The sequence below is a fragment of the Rhinopithecus bieti genome, unplaced genomic scaffold, assembly GCF_001698545.2.
Source record: "Rhinopithecus bieti isolate Rb0 unplaced genomic scaffold, ASM169854v2 scaffold_1295, whole genome shotgun sequence".
Taxonomy (NCBI): Eukaryota; Metazoa; Chordata; class Mammalia; order Primates; family Cercopithecidae; genus Rhinopithecus; species Rhinopithecus bieti.
Window position 1 is genome coordinate 6,939,884 of NW_016803880.1, and position 14,474 is coordinate 6,954,357.

Consider the following 14,474-nt stretch of genomic DNA (forward strand, 5'->3'; position numbering starts at 1 on the left):
AAACGACCCAGTCTCAGGTAGTTCTTTATAGCGATGTGAGAATGGACTAATACCCTTACTGGTCAAGATCCTGATACGAGTAATCTTTTATATACCAACTTAATCCATTTCTATTATAATTCAGAGAACAGGGCCCTGAATAGTAGGCGGTTTTGTAGATAAAAGGAACCCACTATGATCTGAACCTCATCCTCATTTGTACTCAGTATAGGAAAGGGGACATGGTAGTATTTTGTATCTCTTGATGTGAATGTCGATTTGTCCCCAAATCCTCTAAAGATCTGGGTGTTTTCTTTTCCCAATTTATGTTTGAGCAAGTAATGGTTCATGGATACTCCTGAGAAATTAGGGGAATTGCTATAGAACATTCTAGCCTTGCGGATTGCAACTTCCTTCCTCATAGAGACCCAGCTTTGCCTTTTCCCAGTGTATTCTGCATTGAAAAGTGGCATAAATCTACAAACTGGGCAAAAACCTGTAACTTTATTTTCTGACTCTCTTGAGCTTTCTGATTGTTAGTGCTAGATTGCTATGGCTGCCTGAACCAATTACCATAAGCTCAGTAACTTAAAACAAGATGAATTTCTTTTCTTAGAATTCTGGAAGCCAGAAGTCTGAAGTCAGCTTAATTAGGTTGAAGCCAAGGTATGTGCTGGAGCAGCTTGCCCAGGAGGCCCTAGGAGAGAATCTCCTTCCTTGCCTTTTCGAGCTTCTAGAGTTGTATTCCTTGCATTCTGAGGCTCTATTAACCTGCCTCCATTTTCAAAGCTCTCTGCGTGGGTCACCGCACCTTCTTTCTTCTGTAATTGTATCTTGCTTTACCTCTCTCTTCTCTTTGGGGGTTATGATTGATTCAGTTTTCTCCACTACCCAATCTCGATATCCTTATTCCCTATTGACATGAGGGAGTTCAGTTATGTAATAACATTTTCTACTGTCAGTTCTATAGAAAGCACTTTTGAACTTTCCAATAATCTTGGTTCCCTCCACACTGATAATCTTTTACTGCTTTGGTAAGCAGAACTTCCACTGAGTCTTACTCTGATACATAGTCAACAAATTTCTGAACTTTCTCCTCTGAATTTTTTAATCTGTCTTCAGTGCCATGATATTTATGGCATTCTGCTTCAACTAGTGTTCGCCATTAATTTTCCAAGTTTTCAAGGGCTATCCTAGGATCCCATGAGTACTTTTACCCAGGGTATTTACTAATATGTTAAATCTTTTGTCAAAGGATTATGCTCCCATATTGATAAAAACTATTTTTAATTCAACTTTATGTTATAATCTAATTATCTAGCACCACAGAATTCAGTCCAAAAACACTCTTCTATCTCATGTGGATGGATGGATAGATAGATAGATAGATAGATAGATAGATAGATGCCACATCCTCAAGTTCCTCCAAAGCATAATCCCTATTCTTCCTCACTAGGCCCAACATATCCCCTATTGGTGATTGGTCAGATGGTCATTAGGAAATTTTGAGGGCAGATCTTGAAGAGAGTTATAATTGTTTACTAAGATATATGGCCATTGAAGGAATCAATTAAATTTCAGTTTTAAAAAGGGCACTATCTGAAATAATTAAAATATAAGCATTTGAGAATGCAAAAAGAAATGAAATCAGTCCAAAATAATGTATAGGGGCTTGTGGGTCTGTATGGTATTGTGTGTGTATGAACCTTATGTATGTATGTGTGTGTGTGTATAATGTGCTAATTTGGGATGTTTTGTTTTAGTCTAAAAAATATTCTATTTATTTTATAAATAAAAGAGAAAAACTTTGAAAAAAGGTAACTTATGGAATAGTACTTAGTGATAAAAAGGAATGGACTATTGACATGCGCAACAACTTAGGTAATTTTTATGGGCATTAGCTAATTAAAAAAGGTCAGTCTGGGCCAGGTGTGGTGGCTCACACCTGTAATCCCAGTACTTTGGGAGGCCAAGGCGGGTGGATCAGGAGGTCAAGAGATTAAGACCATCCTGGCCAACATGGTGAAACCCCATCTCTACTAAAAATCCAAAAATTAGCTGGGCGTGGTGGCACACATCTGTAGTCCCAGCTTCTCAGGAGGCTGAGTCAGGAGAATCACTTGAACACAGGAGGCGGAGGTTGCAGTGAGCTGAGATCATGCTACTGTACTCCTGCAGCAGAGGAAGACTCCATCTCAAAAAATAAAATAAAATAAGATAAATGGAAAAAAAGATTAGTGATTGTTAGGGATCAGGAATTAAGTTTGTTGAGGTTCTCCAGAGGAACAAAACCAATGGGTTCTATATCTAGCTAGACAAGAGATTTACTTTAAGGAATTGGCTCACATAATTATGGAGGCTGAGAAGTCCAAGATCTGCAGTTGGCAAGTTGAAGGCCCAGTGGAGCTTAGGGTATAGTTCCAGTCTGAATCTGAATCCAAAGACAGGAGAAAGCTGGCATTCAGTTTAAAGACAGTCATGCAGAGAAAGAATTCTTTCTTACTCAGGCTGCTAATGCCCAGTGGATTGAATGAGGTCCATCGACATTGGGGTGGAAATATGTTTTATGACTCACATGTTAATTTCATCCAGAAACCCCTCCACAGACACAACTAGAAATGATGTTTCACCAGATGCTTGAACAACCTAAAGCCCAGTGAAATTGACACATAAAATTAGCCATCACAGGGGTGAAGTGAAGGGAGGGAGAGGAGTGTAAGTATAAAGAGAAAACACGTAAGAGCAAGCTTTGTTGTGATGGAGTAGTACTGTATCTTGATCGATATGGTCATTACAAAAAAAAATACATGTGAAAAAGTGGCATCATATGCTACAAACACTAATATTGAGGCCAATCTCCTAACTTAAATATCGGACTATAGTTGGGTATCCGTTGGGAGAAGCTGAATGAAAGCTACGCAAGACCTCTCTGCACGATTTTGGGAATATCTTGTAAATCAATCTTTTTTTAATTAAAATAAAACCTATACATTTTGTTTAAAGCATTGTTTAATTTTTTTCAAGCATTGAGAATAAACAGATTATGCATAAAGTAATATTCAAGGTGCAATCTAATAAGTGTATATGGAGTATTTTTCATGATAATCATCCTAATTACCAAAATTATTAAAAGTTGTTTAGCACAGTATTAAAATATTATTAAGGACTTGAAGAAATGTACGTAGTTCCTCCAAAATGCGTTTTCACTTAGTTTGAATTTCTGAGTGTGTCTTACATTTTTTAACCTACAGAGATTAAAGATAATTTCCTCTCTGGGATGATTCAATATACCTTGACACCAAATAGAAATATATAACTTGTCTGCCCGAACTCATATCTATTTATTGTTTTTGTGACATATAAGACATTGTGATCTTGGAAGATGATTTCATGTCAGCCAATTTATTCTAGGTTTCTATTGTTCCCTTATTTACATCCGAGTTCCTTGCCGATGACTAAAATCCACACATAGCCCACAAAATAACAAACAAACAGGATGAGGAATTTAAAACTAAATTGCCTGCCTAAAACATGTAACACAGTAGGGAATTAACAACAACAACAAACAACATTAACACACAGAGGTGACAATGCAGTTATGAATGTCCTATCTAAAGTAGAGGAGGTCTTTTATCTTTAGCTGATGATGTTTGCTGACCTGGCAGCCTTTTTGATGTGAGTCCAGGTAAACAGTTTTATTTATTGACTCTAATTCTTCTTCACACTCAAGACAAATATCACAAGGCAAAGCAGAACAAAAACCAATGCCACAGTTGAAATAAGATCTAAAGTTTCAGGTTTATTGTTTGTTTGTTTGTTTTTCAAAACTGTTTCCTCCCATTATGATCTTAATCCATGTGAAGATGTAATTTCTGATTAATGTATTAGTGAGAAAATCAGACAAGCTGATCTATAGAAAAAGTGGATTTTATAATTATTGTAACAGAAATATTCCTGCAAGAACAGGATTTTCTGGGTTGTGTATTTTCTGGGAAATATTGGCAAGTGGAAGGAGGGCTTGGGGAACAAATGGCTTTTTGAGTTTCAGTTTCTTCTGCCTGATTTTGACATCTTCTTAAAAGATGTTCAGAAGCCACCATTGTCCTTATAAACCAGGTAATTTAGAACACAGCTTGGGTGATCTCTCTGTGTGATGGCTGTATGACCCTGATTTCTGTAAGGTCCTGTCCGTGATATTCATGTGGAATCCCAGGAACGAGTGTATGTTCAAGAAATTCACCCTGAGTCGTTGCTTGTCATCTCTTGCTTGACACTTCTACTCTGATACTCACTTTTACTCTTTTGAAATCATCTCCTCAGTCAGTGTCCCTGTGCATATATCATCCTATCACAAGCAAAGTCATACCTGAATCCTCCTCTCTTAACACTCCTGCACCTGAGTGCACACCACACACACACACACACACATGCACACTCAGCTTCCCAAAGCAAAGCCAAGATAGGACTGTAGTATGAAAAGCAAAATTAAACATAAAATAATCTACCAAAATGGTAATATTAGAATAAAATTATAATACAAAAAAAAAAGAAACATGCAAAACAATGGATTCCGAGGATTCCCTGTTCCTCCTTCACCAGGATTCCTTGCTGTCTTTGATCCATTTTTCCCTCCACTCCCTCCAGCAGCCCCCTATTCCCCAAGGGTCAGCTTTCACTCTTCAGGAGTGCAGTTCAACTGTTTTGTCCCTCTCTGGAGTACAGGCTCCATCCCTTGGATTCAGAAAGAGAAATGAGTTCTCCCTTAACCCAGATTAAAACCCACTGGGTCTTGGTTTGACTCTGAATGATTGATTTTTAGAAACACCACTTCCTTCAGAGGGCATTACTATTCTTTGTTTTTTGTTGCTTAGGGGCACATTAGATAATCACGACACAAGACATAGCTTTCTCAGGCACCAGTTAAAGTGTACCTGAAAATCATAGTACCTGCTTACCACCTAAGCTCACCAACGAAGAAGGGGTCTGTCTAGAGATGAACATCAACTTTCACCCCGAAGGTGCATACAACCAATGTTTTATTTGTGTTTACATTTTATATTTTAACAGCTACAAAATATAAAGACAAAATCTGCCTCTAACAACAAAATACATGCTGATAACTTAAAAATAATTTCTTCCTGCTATGTAAATGGGCTTGAAACAAAGCTGTGTTTCTAAGGGATACATGTTAGTACCTGTCAGCCAATATATAGCCTGTCTTAATGATATTCTACTTTTCAAAAAGTTGTATCAGCTATGAAGTTGCCTAAAGTCAACGATGCTCTTACTTCTTCATTTTCACATTTAGTTTTTATTTTAATATACATCTCTGGGGATTATATAGATGGCAGCTGAATTTTGAAATGGCATTAATAAGAATGATGAAATTGATAGAGAATATATATAAAATATATATGTATTTAAAATACATATTTAAATATATATCTCTATCAATTTCATCATGTATTTAAAATATATATTTATATCATATAAAAATATTTATATGTATATATTGAGACAGAGTCTCACACTGTTGCCCAGGCTGGAGTGCATTGGCACAATCTCAGCTCACTGCAACCTCCGCCTCCCAGATTCAAGCTATTCTCCTGCCTCAGCCTCCCAAGTAGCTGGGATTACAGACACATGCCAATATCCCCAGCTAATTTTTTGTATTTTTTTAGTAGAAATGGGGTTTCACCATGTTACCCAGCATGGTCTCGATCTCCTGACCTTGTGATCTGCCTACCTCAGCCTCACAAAGTGCTGGGATAGCAGCGTGAGCCACCGCGCCTGACAAAGAAAATACATTTTTGTAGGTATGAAGATTAAAATAAAAAGAAAACTACTTGCATATATTCTTTGGAGATATCAAGCAATCAACTAGCAAGTGTTGCTGAGAAGAATTCACTTTCCAGGCCTTGCCCTAGGCTATGTGCTCTATGTGAAATATCATTTGAATTGGAGAATCTTCTGGTATCAGAGAATTTCAATCATAATTTTGGAGATTGTCACATTCCTCACAAACTTGAATGTGAATTTCTAAAAACCTTGCATTTATTGGTATTCAAGAAGAAGACTAATTTTTTGAACATCTACTTCCTGAATGATACATATCCTGTAACAATTTCTTGGTAAACAAGTGTTATTTTATTTGCTTCCTGCAGTAGAAAATATAAATATGTCTTGTGTTTGATAAAATAGTTTTAAAGCTTTCTTGTGTCACATTAATCTTATTTATTTAATTACACTAGCTCATACTGGCAGCATACTCATTGCATTAGTCAGGGCTCTCTTAGAGGGACAGAATTAATAGGATATATATAAACTCCCATATATATATATGGGATGTTTTATTTTAGTCTAAGAAAATATTTTATTTATTTTATAAATAAAAGAGAAAGAAACTAAACTTTGTAAAAAGGCAACTTATGGAATAGTAGTTAGTGATAAAAGGAATGAACTATTGATATGCACAACAACTTGGATAATTTTTATAGGAATTAGCTAATTTAAAAAGGTCAGTCTTGCCCTAGTGTGGTAGCTCATGCCTGTAATCCCAGTACTTTGGGATGCTGAGGCAGGTGGATCATGTAGTCAAGACGTCAAGACACCAACATGGTGAAACTCCATCTCTAGTAAAAATACAAAAATTAGCTAGGCGTGGGGTGTGTGTGTGTGTGTATCTATACTACCATATACATACATACATACATATATATATATATATATATGGGAGTTTATTAAGTATTACATGATCACAAGGCCCACAACAGGCTATCTGCAAGCTGAGGAGGAAGGAGAGCCAGTCAGGGTCCCAAAACTGAAGAACTTGGAGTCTGTTGTTGGAGATCAGGAAGCATCCAGAACAGCAGAAAGATGTAGGCTGGGAGGCTAGGCCTGTCTCTCTTTTTCACATTTTTCTGCCTGCTTCATATTTGCTGGAAGCTGATTAGACTGTGCTCACTAGATTAAGGGTGGATCTGCCTTCCCCAGCCCACTGACTCAAATGTTAATCTCTTTTAGCAACACCCACACAGACACACCCAGGAATAATACTTTGTGTCCTTCAATTCCACCAAGTTAACACTCACTATTAACCATCACACTCAGTTTAGTTCCTTTATTGTATTTTAGTAGACTACAAAATCATACTCAATTATTTATTTCATATTTTAATCAGGTTTGATCTGACCATTTCCACCAAACTGGAGTCATTGTCAATTGTTTTTCCTCTGGGTTTGTTACAGTTACATGCTCGCCTTTGGCATGTTTTGCTTGGAGGAATAACTGCTCTCTATCTTCAGAAAATAATGTATGAGAGTGACCCTGCATCAAGGCCTGTCCTGTGAGAGTCATTCAAGAAAAATTGCTGATTGAAAGCAATGTGCTGAACCACTAGTGATCATTGCTCAGGTAAATCTTTCTTTTTAGTAGCAAAGTGCCACTTGGTAGTGGTGTAACAGTACACATTTCTGCAGAACTATGGTTTGGATTGTAACTTTCACAAAATGGTCCCTTTGAGGTCTCACACCATGTTTTGAAAACATTTTTTAAGAGATCATGGAAATATAACATTAAATATACTCATGGATCGCATAGAAATGTTGCAAACTCATGGACTATTTTATAGTGCTTTACCAGGGCCTTTTAAATGTCACTTTTCAAAATCAGTTTTATTTGAACTTTGAGAAATGTGACTTCATTTCAACAACACTCAGATCAAGGGACCACACTTTTAATAACATTGTAATTGGACTGGAATTGTTTTTACAGTTGTGGCCTCTTAATTCTGAGAGTTAATGTTCTTCTGAACAAATTGTTTTCTCTTTTTCTGTTTTCCTTTTAAATTGCAGTGTTTTAATATTAATATTTAGGTGTAAAGACTTTTATATATTTCAATTGTATGGTAGGATGGCATACAATTTATATAGATAAAAGAATGGCATGAAGTGGAGATATTTAGGAATTGTGATATTAGTCAAATTTTCTGGTTAACTTTCTGTTAATGTTTTCTTTCTTATGAAAAAAGTCTTTGCAACTCAGTACTGATTTTCTCATTTGCCTTGATTAATTTCATCTGTGCCTCCCATAGCCTCTAGCTTTCTGTTCAACTATTTCTTACATTATTACACACTAGGCCAGGACACAATAGCAGAAACCTCCATGCATCTGGAGAAAGAAAAAGAAGCAAACATAGGTTGAAACTCCAGGATAGCACACGTACAGCTTCTTTGCTCAACATCTAATTTAGAATTGTGATATGTAAATCTTGACTTCTGAAAAGAGGCAGCGGTTGTGGATATGTAGATATGTAGATATTACAGTAGATATGTAAACTACTTTCTAAGTGGCTACTTTCTAGAGTGGCTAGAATGGTGTGAAATGGAGATACTTAGAAATTGGGATATTAATTAAATTTTCTGGTTAACTTTCTGTTAATGTTTTCTTTTAAATCGAGTTGAAGCGATGGTAGAACATTTAAGTCCAAACCTGTAACTAGCAAGCATATTTTACAAAAGACAGTTACTTTTATTTTCTTTATTGAGTGACCAACCATGGCTTCATATTGATTTTTACTGTAAGCACCATATATTCATGGAAAGGATAGACTGAAGTTACATGTGCACTAACCTCTGGTGTCTTAGTCTATTTGGGCTACTATAACAAAAATGCTGTAGACTGGTAATGAGAAGTGAAGTCAGCTGGGCTTCTGGATCGAGTGGGGACTTGGAGAACTTTTCTGTCTAGCTAGAGGATTGTAAATACATCAATCAGTGCTCTGTGTCTAGCTAAAGGATTGTAAATGCACCAATCAGCACTCTGTAAAAATGCAGCAATCAGAGCTCTGTGTCTAGCTAAAGGTTTGTAAACGCACCCATCAGCACTCTGTAAAATGGACCAATCACCTCTCTGTAAAAATGAACCAATCAGTAGGATGTGGGTGGGGCCAAATAAGGGAATAAAAGCTGGCCATCTTGAGCCTGCAGTGGCAACTCACTTGGGAGGCCTTCCATGCTGTGGAAGCTTTTCTCGTTTGCTCTTAACAATAAATCTTGCTGCTGCTCACTCTTTGGGTCCACACTACCTTTATGAGCTGTAACACTCACCAGCAGGGTCTGCAGCTTCACTCCTGAAGCCAGTGAAACCACGAACCCACCAGGAGGAACAAACAACTCCAGATGCACCACCTTTAAGAGCGAAGGTCTGTGGCTTCACTCCTGAAGTCAGCGAGACCATGAACCCACTGGAAGGAAGAAAGTCTGGACACATCTGAACATCTGAAGGAAGAAACTCCGGACACACCATCTTTAAGAACTGTAACACTCATTGCGAGGGTCCGCGGCTTCTTTCTTGAAGGCAGCGAGACCAAGAACCCACCAGAAGGAACTAATTCTGGACACAGTAATACACAACAGATACTTATTTCTCAGTTCTAAAGGCTGTAGGGTCCTAGGTCAAGGAGCTGGCAGATGATGTCCTGGAGAGGACCTCCTTCCACATAGACAGACGTCTTCTCTCTGTATCCTCACGAGGTGGGAAAGACAAGGGATTTTTCTGGGGTCTCTTTCATAGGGGCATTAATTCCCTTCAAGAAGAGCCTTGCTCACCTCTCAAAGGCTCCACTCTCAAATGACATCAACATGGGGATTAGGATTTCAACATAAGAATTTTGAGAGGACATAAACATTCAGTTTATTGCACCTGGCGAGTTGAGGGGGCATTTTGTTTCATTTTTAACTAAACTTTGGTGTGTGTGTGTGTGTGTGTGTGTGTGTGTGTGTGTGTGTATAAAATGTACGACTGAGAAAGTCTTTTTTCCTTAGGAATGTAGTGAAATAATATGATTTGCAGTTCTAGTTTGTTGAGACTTCATAGATTTATCAGATTTTATACCACAAATCTGATATTGAATCAATTTTCATTTGATAAAAGGAAACAAAGTTGTAAAATGCATGTATGCTCTGTTACTTAGAGAATGCTTCATATTGCTCTTTGAAAAATACAAAAATAAGAAATTAAATCAGGCCAAGCCCTTTATAGCATAGCATTTTATATCATAATTACTATTGGCTTATATGTTTCTGGGATAACCTTATTTTGCAGGCAGTTCTTCTATAAAGGACAAATCTGTGTGCCTTAAAAAGAAAGTAGGATTCAGAACTTACAAGAAAATTTACATATTAGTAAATATTCATACATAAAGAAATAAAATTAAGAAATTCTAGTCTCAGTGACTTTTTTTAACTTCTAATTTTAGTAAAATTATTGAATGTTAAAGCTGAAAAGAGCCATAAATATCTATAAATGATGTGATTTACCAAGGATTAAATGGGAGATGGGAACATCCCAATGTATGTATCCATAACCCCTTAGAAAGTAGTTTACATAAATTCTTGCAGCCACATCTGCTTCCTCTTTTCAGAAGGCGTGACTTTAAGTATCATGATTATAAATTAGATACTCAGGAAATAAGCGGCAAGTGTCCTATCCCGGAGGGCTTCAACCTATGTCTGTTTTTCCTTTTCCTTCTCTAGGTGCATCACAGTTTCTGCTATTAGGTACTGGCCTGATGTGTAATAATATAAGAAATAGTTACACAGAAAAGCTAGAGGCTGTGGGAGGCAGAGATACAGTAATTAAGGCAAAAGAGAAAATCAGTATTGAGTTTTCAAGCCTTTTTGAAATAGTACTCAATGTGAAAGTGAAACTGGAAATGTTCCCTTGTCCCCCTTGCAGGGTGTGCGATGGGGATGTGGCTTGCTTCTTCAGCGCCCCACTACTCAGACCTGAAGGGGAGCATACAGATGGGCAGGCTGTGGGGCTCCGACCCCACGGCAGTGTCTAGGGGTGAATGTTTACAGGTCCTGAAGCCCCAGTGGGCGTGTGTTACAGGGTGCTCTTTTCGTTTTGCTCTTTTAATTTTGCTATCTATAGGCTGATTGTGTTAACCAGCTCAATTAGACCCTTTACCTTGTTGCAAGGACAGAGGGCTTTCTGTATCCTGGGGTTCTTGCCTCGGTGTACCAGAAGAATCGAGTCACACCTGGGCTTGGAAAATGAGTGCAAGGTTTTATTGAGTGGAAGTAGCTCTCAGCAGATGGGGGAGCCAGAAGGTAGATGGTTTTCCCCTAGAGTTGGGCTGCTTGATGGCCCGGGCTCTCCTCCATCTGTCCTGGCCAAACTCCACATCGGTTCTGCTGGTTAGTGGCCTGCCAGTGTGTGGGCATCTGGTGGTGTGCTCTTCCGCAGGCATGTTCCCCTCAAAGTCCTCTCAATGTCCAGCTGTTTGTCTTCTTCCACCAATGTATTCCTCTTGCTGCCCAGCAGCTCATGTCTCTGCCTTGCTAGTGTCTTGGGTTTTTATAAGCCCAGGATGGGGGCATGGCGAGACAAGGTAGTCTTGGAAAATGCCACATTTGGGCGCAAAGACCTAGGTCCGTGGGGATAGAGCCTTAGCCAGGGACTATGCCCACCTCTACCTAGAACTTCCCTTGCCTGCTTCCATGTCATTTAAAGGGACCACACTCTTCCCTTCCTAGAACTTCCGTATCAAAAGTTTGTGTGCATGTGTGTGCATCTCTAGTAAATATGGTGTCACTAAACTCTTTTTTTAAGACCGACCTTTTCTATCTGGTTTAACCCAGCCTTCCATCACCCGCCCCACCCCACTCCACACCACCACCCACACCACAACCTGATCAGTGCAAAATAAGAAGTCATTGCTTGGAATTTTTGATGTGTTGCCAATTTGGCATCCAATTGAGGAGAATATCTACATACACTTTTTCAGGTACACTGGAATGCAAACTTGATAAGGATAAGATATTGTGTCTACTTTCATTCACCTATATGTACCAAGTACCTTATACAGAGTGGCACATAAGAGAAACTCAGTAACTACTCATTAATTTAATGAATAGTTAAAAATGGAAATAAAAGTAATTTATTAAAAATATGTATTTAAAGTTCTGAACCTTGACAAAACTCAGTAAGTATTCATTAATTTAATAGTTGATTAAAAATGGAAATAAAAGCAATTGATTTAAAATGTGTATTTAAAGTTCTGAACCTTGAGGAAATGAAGACAGAAAGGCAGAATTATCTATTGATAGATTTTCATCCTGATGCAAAAAAAAAAGAGATTAGACCACTAGCAATTAACATTTCCATTCAAAAATCTAAAACAAGGTAACAGAACTAAAAGCATGACATAGAACTAAGGATCAAGTAAGAGGCAGAGTGGACTCAGAGAAAGCACATAAATTAAGACAGGTGACACACACGTAACTCACACATACACTTTTATACCACATTTAACTACTTAGTAAATAATTCTTTTATATTGTGGCCAGTCATTCTCAACTAAACCTTTATTGTTCTTCAAGGAATTCTTTTTTTTTGTTTTTTTTTTTTTGAGACGGAGTCTTGCTCTGTCCCCCACGCTGGAGTGCAGTGACGCAATCTCGGCTCACTGCAAGTTCTGCCTCCTGGGTTCATGCCATTCTCCTGACTCAGCCTCCCGAGTAGCTGGGACTACAACCACCCGCCACCATGCCTGGCTGATTTTTTGTATTTTAGCAGAGACAGGATTTCATCGTGTTAGCCAGGACGGTCTCCATCTCCTGACATTGTGATCTGCCTGTCTCGGCCTTCCAAAGTGGTGGGATTACAGACGTGAGCCACCGCGCCCGGCCTCTTCAAGGAATTCTTATAAAGATTGATGCTCAAAGGAGTGCAAATTTACTTCCCTGGGAATGTCTGGCAATTTCCTGAAAGCTTTCTGATTGTCGCAACTGGAGTGTTGCTACTGTCATCTAGTGAGTAGAGGCCAAGAATGCTATAAAATACAGAGGAAATTCACCCACAGCAAACAGTTATCTAGTGCAAACATCCTTAGTGCTGAGCCTGAGGAACCCAGCTAAGAAGGAAGAGTTATGGTTCTACTGGGGAGATCTCTCAGCTGGAACAGAAGAAATAGCTAAACAAGACTGTGCTACTAGGTGAGCTAGTCCAAATAAATGAGAGCTGAATAGAGCATAGTCCAGTTGAAGCACCTCATTGTTGTACCTAAATGAACTACACATGAAAATATAAACAAGAAAAGTAAGTTTAAAAGATCTCTGAGATTTTATTTGATTCTCATAAAAGTAGAGTTGAAAATTCTTCTCATGCCAGTAATTCCAACTCTGTGACCATATGAATTATGAGGGTACTATCTGAGGACTGTCTACATAGACTATCTACGTCTAACACATAGCAAGGCCATGATAATTATCGAGTGTTTGAATAATTGAATAAATTAAATGCAATGATTGATTTTCCTTGACTCACAGAGCCATGCTAAGGTAAAGGTATGATTCCTTAATATATATATTGTCAATACATCAGTGATGAAGACTGATACATTGAAAATGATATGTTAATTTGGTTTCCTCTAGAAGCAGAATCCAAAATGAAATTAGATGTGCAAGTGATTTATTGGAGGAAATACTTGTTCAACATGTCAAGGGAGCCACAGGTAAGCAGAACAATCACACTGAGTTTAATTTCTGAAAACCGAAGGAGAGGGGAAGCATAGAAAGTATCTTGAACTTCAGCACAGTTTCAAGAAAGTTTTGCTCAAGCCCATCAAGGAAACCTCAAGCTCAAGTCTCCCATTTGAGGAGTCCTGTGTTTTGCATAAGTGGGTCTGCGTGAGTATCTCCACTGTGCAGTCATCAGCTGGAAGCTGCCCACAGAAAGCCTGACCTTGGCATGAATGCAGTGGTAGTTCTGGAGAAGCGACAGCTGGGGCTGTCATTCTGCTCCCTGTTGTGGGAGGTGTGAACGGTGCATTTTATACTTGTTACATCATCCAAAACAAGAAAATAGAATGTTCTCCAATCTATTTTCACGCATGATACATCAGAAATTTTGAGAATCTCTAGTAAGAGATAAATGAAAGCAGATATAAGAATCTGAACTTTCTTTCCTCATTTGCAGTAATGATTTATAACTATTAAACCTTTAGTCCTGCTTGAACCCGGGAGACGGAAGTTGCAGTGAGCTGAGATCACACCACTGCACTCCAGCCTGGGCGACAGAGGGAGACTCCATCTCAGAAAAAATAAAATAAAATAAAAGAATACCTGTCAAGGGTAGGCAGATGGACTCAAGTCTACTCATGCTAAGATGGCCTGATATGCATGTTTTTTGTTGTTGTTGTTTGTTTTTTTGTTTGTTTGTTTTGTTTTTTGTTTTTTCTTGAGATGGAGTCACGCTCTGTCGCCCAGGGGCCAGATCTCCACTCACTGCAAGCTCCACCTCCCGGGTTCCCCCCATTCTCCTGCCTCAACCTCCCCAGTAGCTGGGACTACAGGCGCCCGCCACCTCGCCCGGCTAGTTTTTTTATTTTTTAGTGGAGACAGGGTTTCACCATGTTAGCCAGGATGGTCTCGATCTCCTGACAGCGTGATCCGCCTGTCTCGGCCTCCCAAAGTGCTGGGATTACAGGC